A 14,517-nucleotide genomic window follows, 5' to 3' on the forward strand; every position below is an offset into this window, starting at 1 on the left:
ATTTGAAAGCTAAGCATAATCAGCTATTACCTTGGGAACTCATTGGAGGGACAATCTTGCTTAAGTTTATTCTTGAAGAAGTTGGATATTCTGCTTGAGGAAATATGGTAGCTTGGGCAAAACTTTGACAGTGATGTGCATTATCTGGAGAATTGCTTGTGTCCTTTCTTTGGACTGAGACTATGTATGAGTCAATAATCAATTGCAGGCAGAACAATGTTATACTGTACTCTGAATCAAACTTTTTCATGTGGTGTGGAACAGAAAGAATAATGCCTTTTGGACCATAAAAGTGTATGGACTTTGTAAATAGTAGAGATTTGTAGAATTTAAGAGAGAAATTTATATTTCCTTCTAATAAGGAATATAGGGTTTTGAGTAACTAACTTGAATACATTCTCTTTGTTCAAGAATTCCTTACATTTAATCAGGATTTTTGGCTTGATTTTTAAAAATAGAATTATTTTCAATTTAAATGTGAAAATTTCTTATTAAATAAATAATAATATCCTAGTTGCAAAATTAATCTTATATGAATGTACAATAAATTTTAAAAGAATATGCATCATGGAATTTACTCAAAATTTTTTTCAGAATAAAATGTATTCTTGATAATTAGATAAGTAGATGATCTAAACAGTAAACTACAACATACTATCTTTTGTGAAAGAGTAAAGAGTTAATCAGAAGAATTGTGTGTTTATTTTTTCATTGCCAGTGAGATTTATCAATCATATTTGTTACAAATAATGTAATATCAGCTAAAAATATACTTTAGTATTGTTTCTATAATTATTCCATAAGAAAAAAAAATAAAGTTAATAAGATAGGGATTTTCCTCATCATGGATTAGACAAGTTTAAAATGATGTTAAAAATTTCAGGTGATTGTAGCACTGTAACCCATCAATGAAGCCTATCCTAATAATTATCATAAAGATTTGAAATATGTTCCTCAAATTCTCATCCTTATAGATTAGGAAACTAGTGTATATTTATCATGATAACGTGAAAAAATCTGAAGTTATTTCCCAATTAAGAAAGTCAATAATTTCTGTGATTCATCCAACAGCCTCTTCCCTCTTTGTTCAAGATCTACTATTTTGTGTTACCCATGCTCCCTGTTAAGCGTCAGGAGCCTTCTTCTTTAGTCCATCATTTAATCAGTTGTACTGTTATGAGACTGGATCTTCCTTTATGTGAAAGGATCTGAGATCATGGGACTTTAGGGCACATTTGAAACTCCATCCTTGTACCATACCAGGAGTAAAACGTTTTAGAAGAATGTAATTATTTATAGACATGATTTGTATAACAGGAACTAATTTTATCATAGAGTTTTCAAAGAAAGATCTACCTTAGTATAAGTTCCTTATTGGTCCTTTCTATAGCTTTCTTTAGACTCCAAAGTCTAATGTACATACATAGCAGCATTATAGTCTGTACAAGGGAGAATCATGCCATATTTGATTTTCTTTTTGTACCATAAACATGTTGTACTTGATCTTATCATCAAAATTCAGGAAAACATAAAACAGTCTTTGCCCTTAATGGGAAATACGTGTTGACAAGTTGCTTCTTCTTCTTCTTCTTGCTGCTGCTTCTTCTTCTTCTATATTTTTATCCCCTCTCTCTTTGTTGATTCTTAATGTCTAAAAATTAAGTGTTTGCTTGATTTTTACCTTTGATTAAATCAAAACAAGTCCCTCCATAAAAATCATAAATGGACGGCTTAAAGTGATGCTACTTGTACACTTTCTTAGCCTATGTCAATACATAAAATAATATAATAAAATACACCACAATGTATTAAAATCCAATAGAAAATTATGTAAATTATAGATGTTCTATAAAATATTAAACAACAGCATGAAGAGTAGTAGTATATATAATAAGTTTAATGGAGAATAGAGGAATGGACTTCACACATATGATGGTTAATGGTTGATAGTATTGGATACAAGGAAGAAGGTAACAGAATAAAAATTAAAAAAAGAAATGATTAAGTACAGTTTGTTTATGCTTTTACTATTATTTGCCAAAATCTCATATATAGTACATGGAAAACACCTCACAAAACTATTTGTTATAAGTCTAGTTTTGGAATAAATTTTTAAAAACTCACTACTGTTTATTCTTAGTCACCCCATCATAATTGGACAATTCAAAGGTTATAACATCATTTCCACTAGTGTGTGTGTATGTGTCTGCGTGCTTGTGTGAATCAGTTAAAAAGTATAATCTGGCTAATTACTGTCTTTCAAAACCTTCTACTTCTGGCAAGAATGAATTCACCTGACATCACATTATTAAAGGAGTTCTTAGAAAGCAGAATCTTTATAAAAAGTGTTTAAAAAGAAATTACACAAACATTAACACACATTTTCCTAAAAATTAAGATTGTTCAGTTATTCTTTCACTCTGAGCCAAACGATCATATTCTATCTGGAGGTGAACAAGATATTGCCCAAGAAACATAGGAAGATGAGCTAAATTATAAATTGTTATAAAATATCATTTGTAAAAGTGCAAAACAGTAATCACAGTGAAATATAATTAATGACTATTGAAATATATTCTTTAAAAAATGCTGATATTTAAGTACTCTAGACAGTCACTGTCTGAAACCCCATAACACTTGGTAATGTGTTATATGTTCAGTAAATTTACATAGAAAAATTAAGTTCATAGATGTAAGTTTGAGCCATTAGTGAAATATTGTCCTTAATCATCAAAGATCCTCATATGAATATTTTTAAGAAATATTCACATCCATAATCTTAACACTTAAAATAATGATAAATCAAAATGTGAGCTCTCAGGAATTGAAAAGAGTAAAATTATCAATGATGCTTTTATGATGCTTTTTCCCTATGAATCTGTATAAATTAGGTTTTATAAAATAGCAACGTAGATGGAATTTTAAAACCCATTCCTCAGCTGTTTTCCCATTAGTTTGTATAATTCAGGATTTGAAATAGATCCAAGAAATTCCAAGAAAGGAATTATGCCAGGATTTTAAAGATACCAGAGTCCTAATAACAGTACATTTTTTTAGGATTTGTATAAATCAATGTGTCAGAAAATAATTATAGAAATGTTAGGCTGATTCCTTTTAGGATATTGTTTCCTAATACCACTTATTGTTAAGACTACCTTTGTGCAGACTACAATTTTAAAATCCAATCTGAAAAGAAACTACAACACTAAAAAATGAATTAATAATTAGATAAAAAGTAGTTTTACTTGAATTAAAGAAATTGTTCATAAATTAATTTAAATATTTAGATGGAGACAGAGAGTATGTATAATATCATTAAAAATTAGTAACAAATAAACAATGGTTGTGCATAAAACATGTTATTCAACCATTTCATGCACAATTTTGTTAAAAGTCATGACATGCAGTGAGTAAATCAGTGAACTCATCTTGAGAATTTATTTTGTCCACAGCAGTGTACTAGGATATATGAAGTTAAATAACAATATTAATAGAAATAATAATAATAAAAAGGGGATGAGGAGAGATGAAGAAGTGAAGGAGGAGGAAGAGGAAGAGAAATATAGATTACTACAATCCTTGAGAATTATATAGTTGTCTATCATTGATTTTAGACATTTATTTATTTATTTATTTGCAGTACATGGGCCTCTCACTGTTGTGGCCTCTCCCATTGTGGAGCACAGGCTCCGGACGCGCAGGCTCAGTGGCCATGGCTCACGGACCCAGTTGCTCCGCAGCACGTGGGATCTTTCCGGACCGGGGCACAAACCTGTATCCCCTGCATAGGCAGGCAGACTCTCAACCACTGCACCACCAGGGAAGCCCGATTTTAGACATTTACTATTTTAATTCCAAGAGATAATTTCTTAAAGCAGCCCTATTTCAGAATTTTAATGTAAACTTTAAAGCAAATGAACCTACATTAGATAATTCATACTACAACTAAATTCCATTAGAACTTTATTTTTCCAAATCCACTTCATTATCACAGCATGAATTGAATCTATTACTAATTAAATCTATATTCTGCTCCTCAAAAGATATCAATGTATATACGATAATGGTAAAATTGCATAATTATTAAGGAAAGCTAAGGAGATTGGTTCAAGATGGTGGAGTAGAAGGTCGTGTGCTCACTCCCTCTTGTGAGAGCACAGGAATCACAACTAACTGCTGAACAGTCATTGATGGGAAGACACTGGAACTCACCAAAAAAGATACCCCACATACAAAGACAAAAGAGAAGCCACAGTGAGATGGTAGGAGGGGTGCAATCAAAATAAAATCAAGTCCCATAACTGCTGGGTGGGTGACTCACAAACTGGAGAACACTTATACCACAGAAATCCACCCACTGGAGTGAAGGTTCTGAGCCCGATGTCAGGCTTCCCAACCTGGGGGTCTGGTAGTGGGAGGAGGAATTCCTAGAGAATCAGCTAGTGGGATTTGAATGCAGAACTTTGACAGAACTGAAAGAAACAGAGACTCCACTCTTGGAGGGCACATACAAAGTGACGTGTGCATCAGGACCCAGGAAAGGGAGCAGTGACCCCATAGGAGACTAAACCAGACCACCTGCTAGTGTTGGAGTGTCTCCTGCAGAGGTGGAGGGTGGCTGTGGCTCATCGTGAGGACAAGAACACTATCAGCAGAAGTTCTGAGAAGCACTCCTTGGCATGAGTCCTCCCAGAGACAGCCATTAGCCCCACCAAAGAGCCAGGTAGGCTACAGTGTTGGTTCGCTTCAGGCTAAACAACCAACAGGGAGGGAACCCAGCCTCACCCATAAGCAGACAAGCAGATGAAAGTTTTACTGAGCTCTTCCCACCAGAGAAAAACCCAGCTCTACCAACCACCAGTCCCTTCCATCAGGAAGCTTGCACAAGCTTCTTAGATAGCCTGATCCACCAGAGGTCAGACAGCAGAAGCAAGAAGAACTACAATCTTGCAGCCTGTGGAACAAAAACCACATTCACAGAAAGATAGACAAGATGAAAAGTCAGAGGGCTATATATCAGATGAAGGAACAAGATAAAACCCCAGAAAAACAACTAAATGAAGTGGAGATAGGCAATCTTCCAGAAAATGAATTCAGAATAATGATAGTGAAGATGATCCAGGACCTCAGAAAAAGAATAGAGTTAAAGATTGACAAGATGCAAGAAATGTTTAATAAAGACCTACAGGAATTAAAGAACAAAAACCTAGAAGAATTAAAGAAAAAACAAACAGAGATGACCAATACAATAACTGAAATGAAAACTACACTAGAAGAAATCAATAGCAGAATAACTGAGGCAGAAGAACGGATAAGTGACCTGGAAGACAGAAGGGTGGAATTCATTGCTGCAGAACAGAATAAAGAAAAAAGAATGAAAAGAAATGAAGACAGCCTAAGAGACCTCTGGGCCAACCTTCGCATTACAGTGGTCCCAGAAGGAGAAGAGAGAGAGAGAAATGACCCGAGAAAATATTTGAAGAGATTATAATCAAAAACTTCCTTAACATGGGAAAGGAAATGCCACCCAAGTCCAAGAAGCACAGAGAGTCCCAGGGAGGATAAGCCAAAGGAGAAACATGCTGAGCCACATAGTAAAAAAATTGACAAATATTAAAGACAAACAAAAATTATTGAAAGCAACAAGGAAAAAAATGACAAATAACATACAAGGGAACTCCCGTAAAGTTAACAGCTGATTTTTCAGCAGAAAATCTACAAGCCAGAAGGGAGAAGCTTGCTATATTTAAAATGATGAAACGGAAGAACATATGATTATCTCAATAATCATTGAGAAGAAAAAACATATGATTATCTCAATAGATGCAGAAAAAGCTTTTGACAAAATTCAACACCGATTTATGATAAAAACTCTCCAGAAAATAGGTATAGAGGGAACCTATCTCAACATAATAAAGGCCGTATATGACAAATCCACAGCAAACATCATACTCAATGGTGAAAAACTGAAAGCATTTCCTCTAAGATCAGGAACAAGACAAGGATGTCCACTCTCATCACTATTATTCAACATAGTTTTGGAAGTCCTAGCCATGGCAATCAGAGAAGAAAAAAATAAAAGGAATACATATTGGAAAAGAAGAAGTAAAATTCTCACTGTTGCAGATGACATGATACTATACACGGAGAATCCTAAAGATGCCACCAGAAAACTACTAGAGCTAATCAATGAATTTGGTAAAGTTGCAGGATACAAAATTAATACACAGAAATCTCTTGCATTGCTATACACTAATGACGAAAAATCTGAAAGAGAAATTAAGGAAACACTCCCATTTACCATTGCAACAAAAAGAATAAAATACCTAGGAATAAACCTACTTAGGGAGACAAAAGACCTGTATTCAGAAAACTATAAGACACTGATTAAAGAAATTAAACATGTTACACACAGATGGAGAGATATACCATGTTCTTTGACTGGAAGAATCAATGTTGCAAAAATGACTATACTACCCAAAGCAATCTACAGATTCAATGCAATCCTTGTCAAATTACCAATGGCATTTTTTACAGAACTAGAATAAAAAGTCTTAAAATTTGTATGGAGACACAAAAGGCCACGAGTAGCCAAAGCGGTCTTGCGGGAACAAAACAGAGTTGGAGGAATCAGACTCCATTACTTCAGATTATACTATAAAGCTACAATAATCAAGACAGTATGGTACTGGTACAGAAACAGAAATATAGATCAAAGGAACAGCATAGAAAACCCAGAGATAAACCCACACACCTATGGTCAACTAATCCATGACAAAGGAGACAAGGATACACAATAGAGAGAAGACAGTGTCTTCAATAATTGATGTTGGGAAGACTGGACAACTACATATAAAAGAATGAAATTAGAACAGTCCCTAACACCATACACAAAAAATAAACTCAAAATGGATTAGAGACCTAGATGTACGACCAGGAACTATAAAACTCTTAGAGGAAAATATAGTTAGAAAACTCTTTGACATATATCACAGCAAGATCTTTTCTGATCCACCTCCTAGAATAATGGAAATAAAAACAAAAATAAACAAGTGGGACCTAATGAAACTTGAAAGCTTTTGCACAGCAAAGGAAACTACAAACAAGATGAAAAGACAACGCTCAGAAGTGGAGAACATATTTGCAATTGAATCAACAGACAAATGATTAATCTTCGAAGTATATAAACAGCCCATGCTGCTTAATATTAAAAAAACAAACAACCCAATCAAAAAATGGACAGAAGACGTAAATAGACATTTCTCCAAAGAAGACATACAGATGGCCAAGAAGCACATGAAAAGCTGCACAACATCACTAATTATTAGAGAAATGCAAATCAAAACTACAATGAGGTATCACTTCACACCAGTTAGAATGGGCATCATCAGAAAATCTACAAACAACAAATGCTGTAGAGGGTATGGAGAAATGGGAAACCTCTTGCACTTTTGGTGGGAATGTAATTGATACAGTAACTATGTAGAACAGTATGGAGGTTCCTTAAAAACTCAGAATAGAACTACCATACGACCCATCAGTCCCACTACTGGGCATATACCCAGAGAAAACCCTAATTCAAAAAGACACATGCACCCCCATGTTCATTGCAGCACTATTTACAATAGCCAGGCCATGGAAACAACGTAAATGCTCATCGACAGTCGAATGGATAAAGAAGATGTGGTACATATACACAATGGAATATTACTCAGCCATGAAAGGGAATGAAATTGGGTCATTTGTAGAGATGTGGATAGATCTAGAGACTGTCATACAGAGTGAAGTAAGTCAGAAAGAGAAAACAAATATTGTATATTAACACATGTATGTGGAACCTAGTAAAATGGTACAGATGAACCGGTTTTCAGTGCAGCAATAAAGGCACAGATGTAGAGAACAAACATATGGACACCAAAGGGAGAAAGTTGGGGTAGGGGATGAATTGGGAGATTGGGATTGACATATATATACTAATATGTATAAAATGGATAACTTATAAGAACCTGCTTTATAAAAAATTAAATTAAATTTTAAAAAGTAATAGGAAAACTAATGCTGTGTATGTAAGTAATCTAAACTTCTTCCCAGCTTCTGGCAGTCGACAGTGATGCTTGGCTTGTGAATGCATCACTCAGATTTTTGACTCTGTTGTCTCATGACGTCCTCCCTCTGTGCTTTTGTGTCTGTGTCCAAATTACCCTCTTAAAAGAACATCAGCATTGGATTGGGACCCAGTCTTAATCAGATTAAGTTTGCAAAGAACTTATTACCAAATAATATCTCATTCACAGGTACTAGAAGTTAGAACCCCAGCAAGTCTGTTTGGGGACACATTTCTACCCAGCACACTGTCTTTTAATTATAAAAACTATGTAAATACTATACATTGCCAGCCAATTAGTAGAGTCACATGGTATAAAAGTTTTACAATATGTTTTCCACTTGAAGTTAAAAGAAAATCCCTGATTTTTCATGCCTTTGCTTAGATATTTTTGTATCTATCACTATTTCCTCCCCAAATTCCTTGCCAAAAGTCAGAAAGTTCCAGTACATGCAAACATGTAACATAATCCATGGTAGATCTGTCAGGAAGGGTGAAGGATATGAAATTTTACTCTACTTTCAAGCTAGCAAGTGAGCCAGCCAAGGTGCACGGCTGTTGGTGTAAGACTCAGACTGCTGGGGTCAGAGATGAAGGACTGTTAATTACAGCATTAGAAATGGCCAGAGGTAAATATTTTAAACTTTTTCACTGAGCTCCAGTTCCCACAAAGTGATGTGCAGAGGGCTAGATGACACTTAAACATACAATAGGGTGTGTTACAGAAAGGGTATCTAGAGCTTAGAGAACCCATATTTTGTATAATGGCAGTAAGCATGCCTGCCCTCTACCCTGGAAGGAGTTACTATCTCTATCTTTCAAGGTTGTATGTAATAAACACATCCTTGAAGAGATAATCCAGAATAAAGCATCAATGCCTTTCTAACAAGAAACACAAAAGACCCATAAAAAATTATATCCCAACAATTTGTTATTGTTTTGTTTACTAATTGCTTTTGTTTTCATTGAAGACATTTCTTCTAGACATTTTTCTTTAGGACAACAGAATAATTTTGCTTCTGAAAATTTATTTTTATCATCTTGCTGAGTATTTATTTGCCTTTATTTCACATTTCAAATCTCCAGTGTCTCACATCTCTGGCAACATTTGATTAACTAATCATATCTACAAATAAGGTAATAAAATCTGATCAAGTCACCATGGCAGGGTCAGGGTTTGTGGACTGGGTTGTTATCTGGCAGGACTGATTCATTGGAGGATCCTTAAAAGTTAGTGTGTGTGTGTGTGTGTGTGTGTGTATACACACATACACACATATATCTATATATATAGAGAGAGATATAGATTTTTTTAAATTAGTAGCTAATACCCAATTCCAATATTTTTGGAACAAAGTTGAATAAGTAGCTCAGAAAGAGTATCTTTTGTTTGTTTTGTGTAGAATTGTATTAACCTCTCATTTTATTGGAGTTGTATTCTTACTCTTGCCTGGAGCCCAGAGTCCTTCAGTTCTGTCTCTCTAGAAAGAAGCTCATATTAATCACTTTATTATCCAAAAGTCAGCTTGCATATTACGAGTATTCGTAAAACAAAATCTTAGTCCTGCAGGGGTTACAGATGTTTATGTAAAAGCTTTTATTAAAAGCTTTTAAGTGAAAAGGGAAGATAAAGCAATAAGAGTTTGAGGGTATTTTGTATATAAGATCAACATGGAATAACCACCATCTTGTTTCTCAGCCTTTTTTGCTGTTATTATTATAGTCTTTGCAGAATTAAAAGTTATCTCGCTGTAGCAGGTGCATATGGTAGAGTGAAAGTGCTCAATAGTCAATGCCCTTGAAAGCAACCCTCAACTAGGATTGACAAGAATAAGTGAATAAGTAACTCATTCTCTCAGAACATATCTGGGGTTTTACATGAGCTTCCAGATTAGTTTTCTCTGCTGGATTAAGCTCCAGTCATATACAATAGTAGCCACCTTAATGACAAACACTTCATTTATGCCCCCTCATTTTTCAGTCCCTAATTGTGTGCCATTCACCCCCAAAATAAACTTATTAATTTGGCATTTTTGTCTCAGGCTCTGCTTCTGGAGAACTCCAGTGTAAGATAGTCTATCTAGTTCCCTTACCACCTCAGCCCTAATATTTTCTATGTCTTTAACAGCTAGAAATATTTTTTGATATTTTTCCTCTTATATCTCAGGTTGTAACTGAAGCCAAGTTGCTAAAGATTGTGGTATTTTAACAAACTCATATATCATATATGTGTGTGTGTGTGTGTGTGTGTGTGTGTGTGTGTGTGTGTATCCTCTAGTATATATAAACAAATCTATTCTCTCCTTTGCTGTGTCTTTTTGGCTCCTTGAAGAATAGCTTCTGAATAATTTTAAAATGATAAAGAGTAAAACTTTTTGCAGGGAGCATACAAACAACCTTCACGTGATAGAGTCACAAAGTTTGCTGTATATGTGATTAAATTGATGGAATTGAATATATATTGAAATATTTTATTTATATTATTTTATATTACCAGTCTAAATTCCTTCCTGTGTGATAACATATTTACTTTGGGTTTTTTTCTCCTTTGGTGAGTAAAGTACTGAAATATATTAAGCATATAATGTTTTATGCTTCCTTAGTATTTTTCTATTTTGTCAGTAAAACTCGTAGGATTTCAGAGTATAAACAAAGATGTTTCCTCAAAACTCTAAAGAGTCTCTGTCAGGTGGTCATTACATTTAGTAAAAGTTAAAGTGAAATAGCACACTAAAGTATGTTTTATTCCTATATCTCAAAGAATATTCTTGAAACCCTACAGATGAAAGCCAAAATGATATGTCAAAGTTATATAACATACTAATGAATGCTCTTACAAAACTAACCAATATATCATAAGGTAAAAGCTTTTTTAATCATTTCATAAACACTTTCTTGATACTAATAATAGTGAATTTGAAATCCACTAAGGTTAATGCCAGGAGAGTTTAATTTATATTAATCTATGTTAATCTATGTTATTCAGCAGTTCATTTTGAAGAGATTAAGGATTATTGAGATGAAACAATTTACATTTTATATCTTTGAAGCTGTGGAATTCACTCACCATATATCACGAATCACTTTTTTGAGTCTAAGAATATTTTATTCAGTTTTTACTAAGTGTTATACTAAACTATATAAAGTGTAACATTGAGTTTCATTGTATTACAATGAAAAGGCATTTGTCTATCAAATGTTCAGGAATAATTCTTAGTGCCTGCACACAGGAAAAAAAAAATCTTCGTACTATATTTGAAGTGTAACTTGGTTCAAAATCTGAGAGTGAATTATGAAAACATATATTCAAATATTTATAAATTAAACGTATGTTTATATTATTTGACACAACACTTCTTTTATTAGGAATGAGTATACATTTACATACAAAAGGTATTCTGAATCAACATTTTTAATATTGATAAAAATAGGTAGTTCAAAAGTTTAATAATTTACTATTAGGCAAACATATATTTTCAATAGCAAGAAACTCTATACTCTAGCTATTAAAAATGTATTTTGAAATAAATATGAGAATATTTAAGGTATATGGAGAAGAAAATTATCCAGATTTTTAGCAGAATGTATATCTTCACATAAAAATATTAAAAAATAGAAGATAAACACCAAATTGTGAAAGTGTTTCTTACTGAGTACTACTTAAAAGTTTATTTTTCTTTTAATTTTTCTTTTTTTCATTGCAGGATCTTAGTTCCCTGACCAGGGATCGAACCCATGCCCTCTGCAGTGGAAGTGCAGAGTCCTAACCACTGGAACGCTAGGGAATTCCCTAAAAGTTTATTTTTTTAAATTGAGTGTTTTTTTACAACTCAAATGTTCCATAATGCCTGTAATACATAGGCAATTTAAATTGTGTTTAATTTCAAACCACTTTGATTATTGCAGTTTATGATATAATAGCTAACATTTATTATGAATTTACTGTGGACTTCATTAATACATTTTTTAGATTAGGGAATTAATATTTACAGTAATCCCATGAAGTATGTCATGCTCTTATTCCTTTTTTTTTTTCTTTAAACAAATGAGAAATCTGAGGCTTACAGTTGCTAACTGCTTAAGTATATCTGACTGTAAATATCATTAGTTTGAGTTGTCTCAAGCAAATATAGGTTCACAGCTGTGGCTATACTTTGACAAGTTTCAACTTTATAAGTAAGAATAAAGTTAAATTGCTCTAATAAATGAACAGAAAATAATGGTATACACAAAATAGTTTTTCATTCATGTAAAAGTCCAGCTATGTGGTTTCTAAAGATATCTGGGGTCTTGGTTAGTTCTTTTTCCTTCTTTGGAAATATATATGTGTGGTCCTTATTCCGATAGTTGAAGATGTCCACATTCTAGCCAGAAGAGGGAAAATATAGAAGTAGAGGGTCCTCATTCTGATACAATACAAATCTGATACACTCTATATCCATTTATATGTTATGGGCAAGGTCTTAGTCAAATGGTAAAACTTAGCTTCAAGAGAGGTTGGAAATTCATTTTTATAAGGCCTGGTCATCTTCACAATGAAGATCCAGGATTGAACTTCATTCATGAAAGTGGAAATAAATATTGGGAAACAATAATCTCTGCCACGCACAGAGCCAGATTCTGAAATGTTCATCTACTCTGAGAGGTTCTGATTTGCTTTTTTGATTTTACATATAATTAGATAAATTAATTTTGAAAGTTTAAGTGTATATTCTTGCTATCATCTAATGATTGAATATTTATATTTATCTGTAATGTTTTTCTGTATTGAGAATATCAGTGAATTTTAAAATAGTTTATCTTAGCAAGGTACTATATATATGAAGATAATCAGAATGAACATTCTTGCTGAAAAGGTGCTTCTGGGATTTGATTATAAATTTGTTCATATTATGACTAGATAATTCATATACATGGTTCAAAATTTGAAATTTCACAAAAAGGAAGTGTTTTCCAGATGGGGTGGTAACTGATATATCAGTAAAGTATATTTATGAAATCATGAACAAATTTTTCTAGCACTAAAAAAAAATAAGATAGAATAAAATAGAATATAATATATTATAATATACTATTCAGAAAAATACTTATTTTTATGTGTATTATACTTCAATTGGGTAAATCTCTCTCCTCTTCTCTCCCTTCATCCTTGTGTGTGTATGTGTGTGCAGAAAACAAATAATCTGAGTTGACACAAACTTATGTTTAATCCTAATTTTTGTTAAAGTGTAGTTCCAAAATGACCATAAGCATCCACTTTAAATTTTCACTTCAAATATCCTTCCTTCTTATGCATCTAATCTCCATCTTAAACCATTCCAATTTTAATATGTAAAGTTCTTTATGTCTATTTCTGCCTGCTAACTTTCTTTCATGGTAGTTTCTTTCCTTGTTTATTGTCTATTTTTAGATTCTAAGTCATATCTTGCCAATCTTTCTGAAAATATTGAGGCATCTGTATTGAGGATTATTGTAGAAATAAGAATACACTTTGATAATTTTTGTTGTTGTTAAAAAGTATCACTCAAGTTATTTACTAAAAGTCTACCACCAGGAAGAAATGAGAGGTGCATCTACCAGTAGAAATCAGTGTGTCCCTCACCTTGGTTTTAAACACACCAGGTTTATGGGATTTAAGTGTTCTTTCTGATTCATGATCACAACCTAGGATTTTTATACCGTCATCCCCACTTTACCTCCCCTGAAGTTGTTTTGGGATTCACAGAAGAGGTAGATTCTTGGACTTACAAGTAAACAAACCTTTAAAGTTTATTTTAAACCATGGAGAGTGAACTTATACATCTGAAACTAAATACACGTTTTGGAAGAAAAACAGTTATACTATTTGTTCAAAAAGTTAAGGTAGTATGATTTTGATAGGAAAAAGTATTAAGTTGTGTTTGTTTATTTTTCAAATGAGCTTGTTACTCTTTAAACACATACAAATTTTCAGTTAAGGGTGTTTTTGGTTTTCCTCAATATTCCTCCCATGTGTGTATATATATATATATATATATATATATATATATATCCACATATTTACATCTATCTATCTATCTATCTATCTATCTATCTATCTATCTATCCATTAGACCATGATGATGCCTGTCTGGGGATTGTGATTATTCACCATAACTGTAAGAGATATCTGAAGGAGACAGAAAAGGTGATTTCTACAACATACCAGCAAACTGCCATCCTAATCAATGCAAGGACAAATCAATGCTGCTGTCAACATCAGCCCAGCGGCTCATTGGTTCATAACACTAATCCTGAAGATGTGCATCTGCATCTTCATGTTGTTTTTCCAGACTTTATTGTGGTTTTAATTGATCAATTTTAAGTGCTATGAGGTATCCTTCTTTTACTGTCCAGTTTAGCTTCCAGAGAGCTGTGAAAAATAATGTTTGCTT

Source organism: Globicephala melas, chromosome 5, assembly GCF_963455315.2.
Source record: "Globicephala melas chromosome 5, mGloMel1.2, whole genome shotgun sequence".
NCBI classification, from domain to species: domain Eukaryota; kingdom Metazoa; phylum Chordata; class Mammalia; order Artiodactyla; family Delphinidae; genus Globicephala; species Globicephala melas.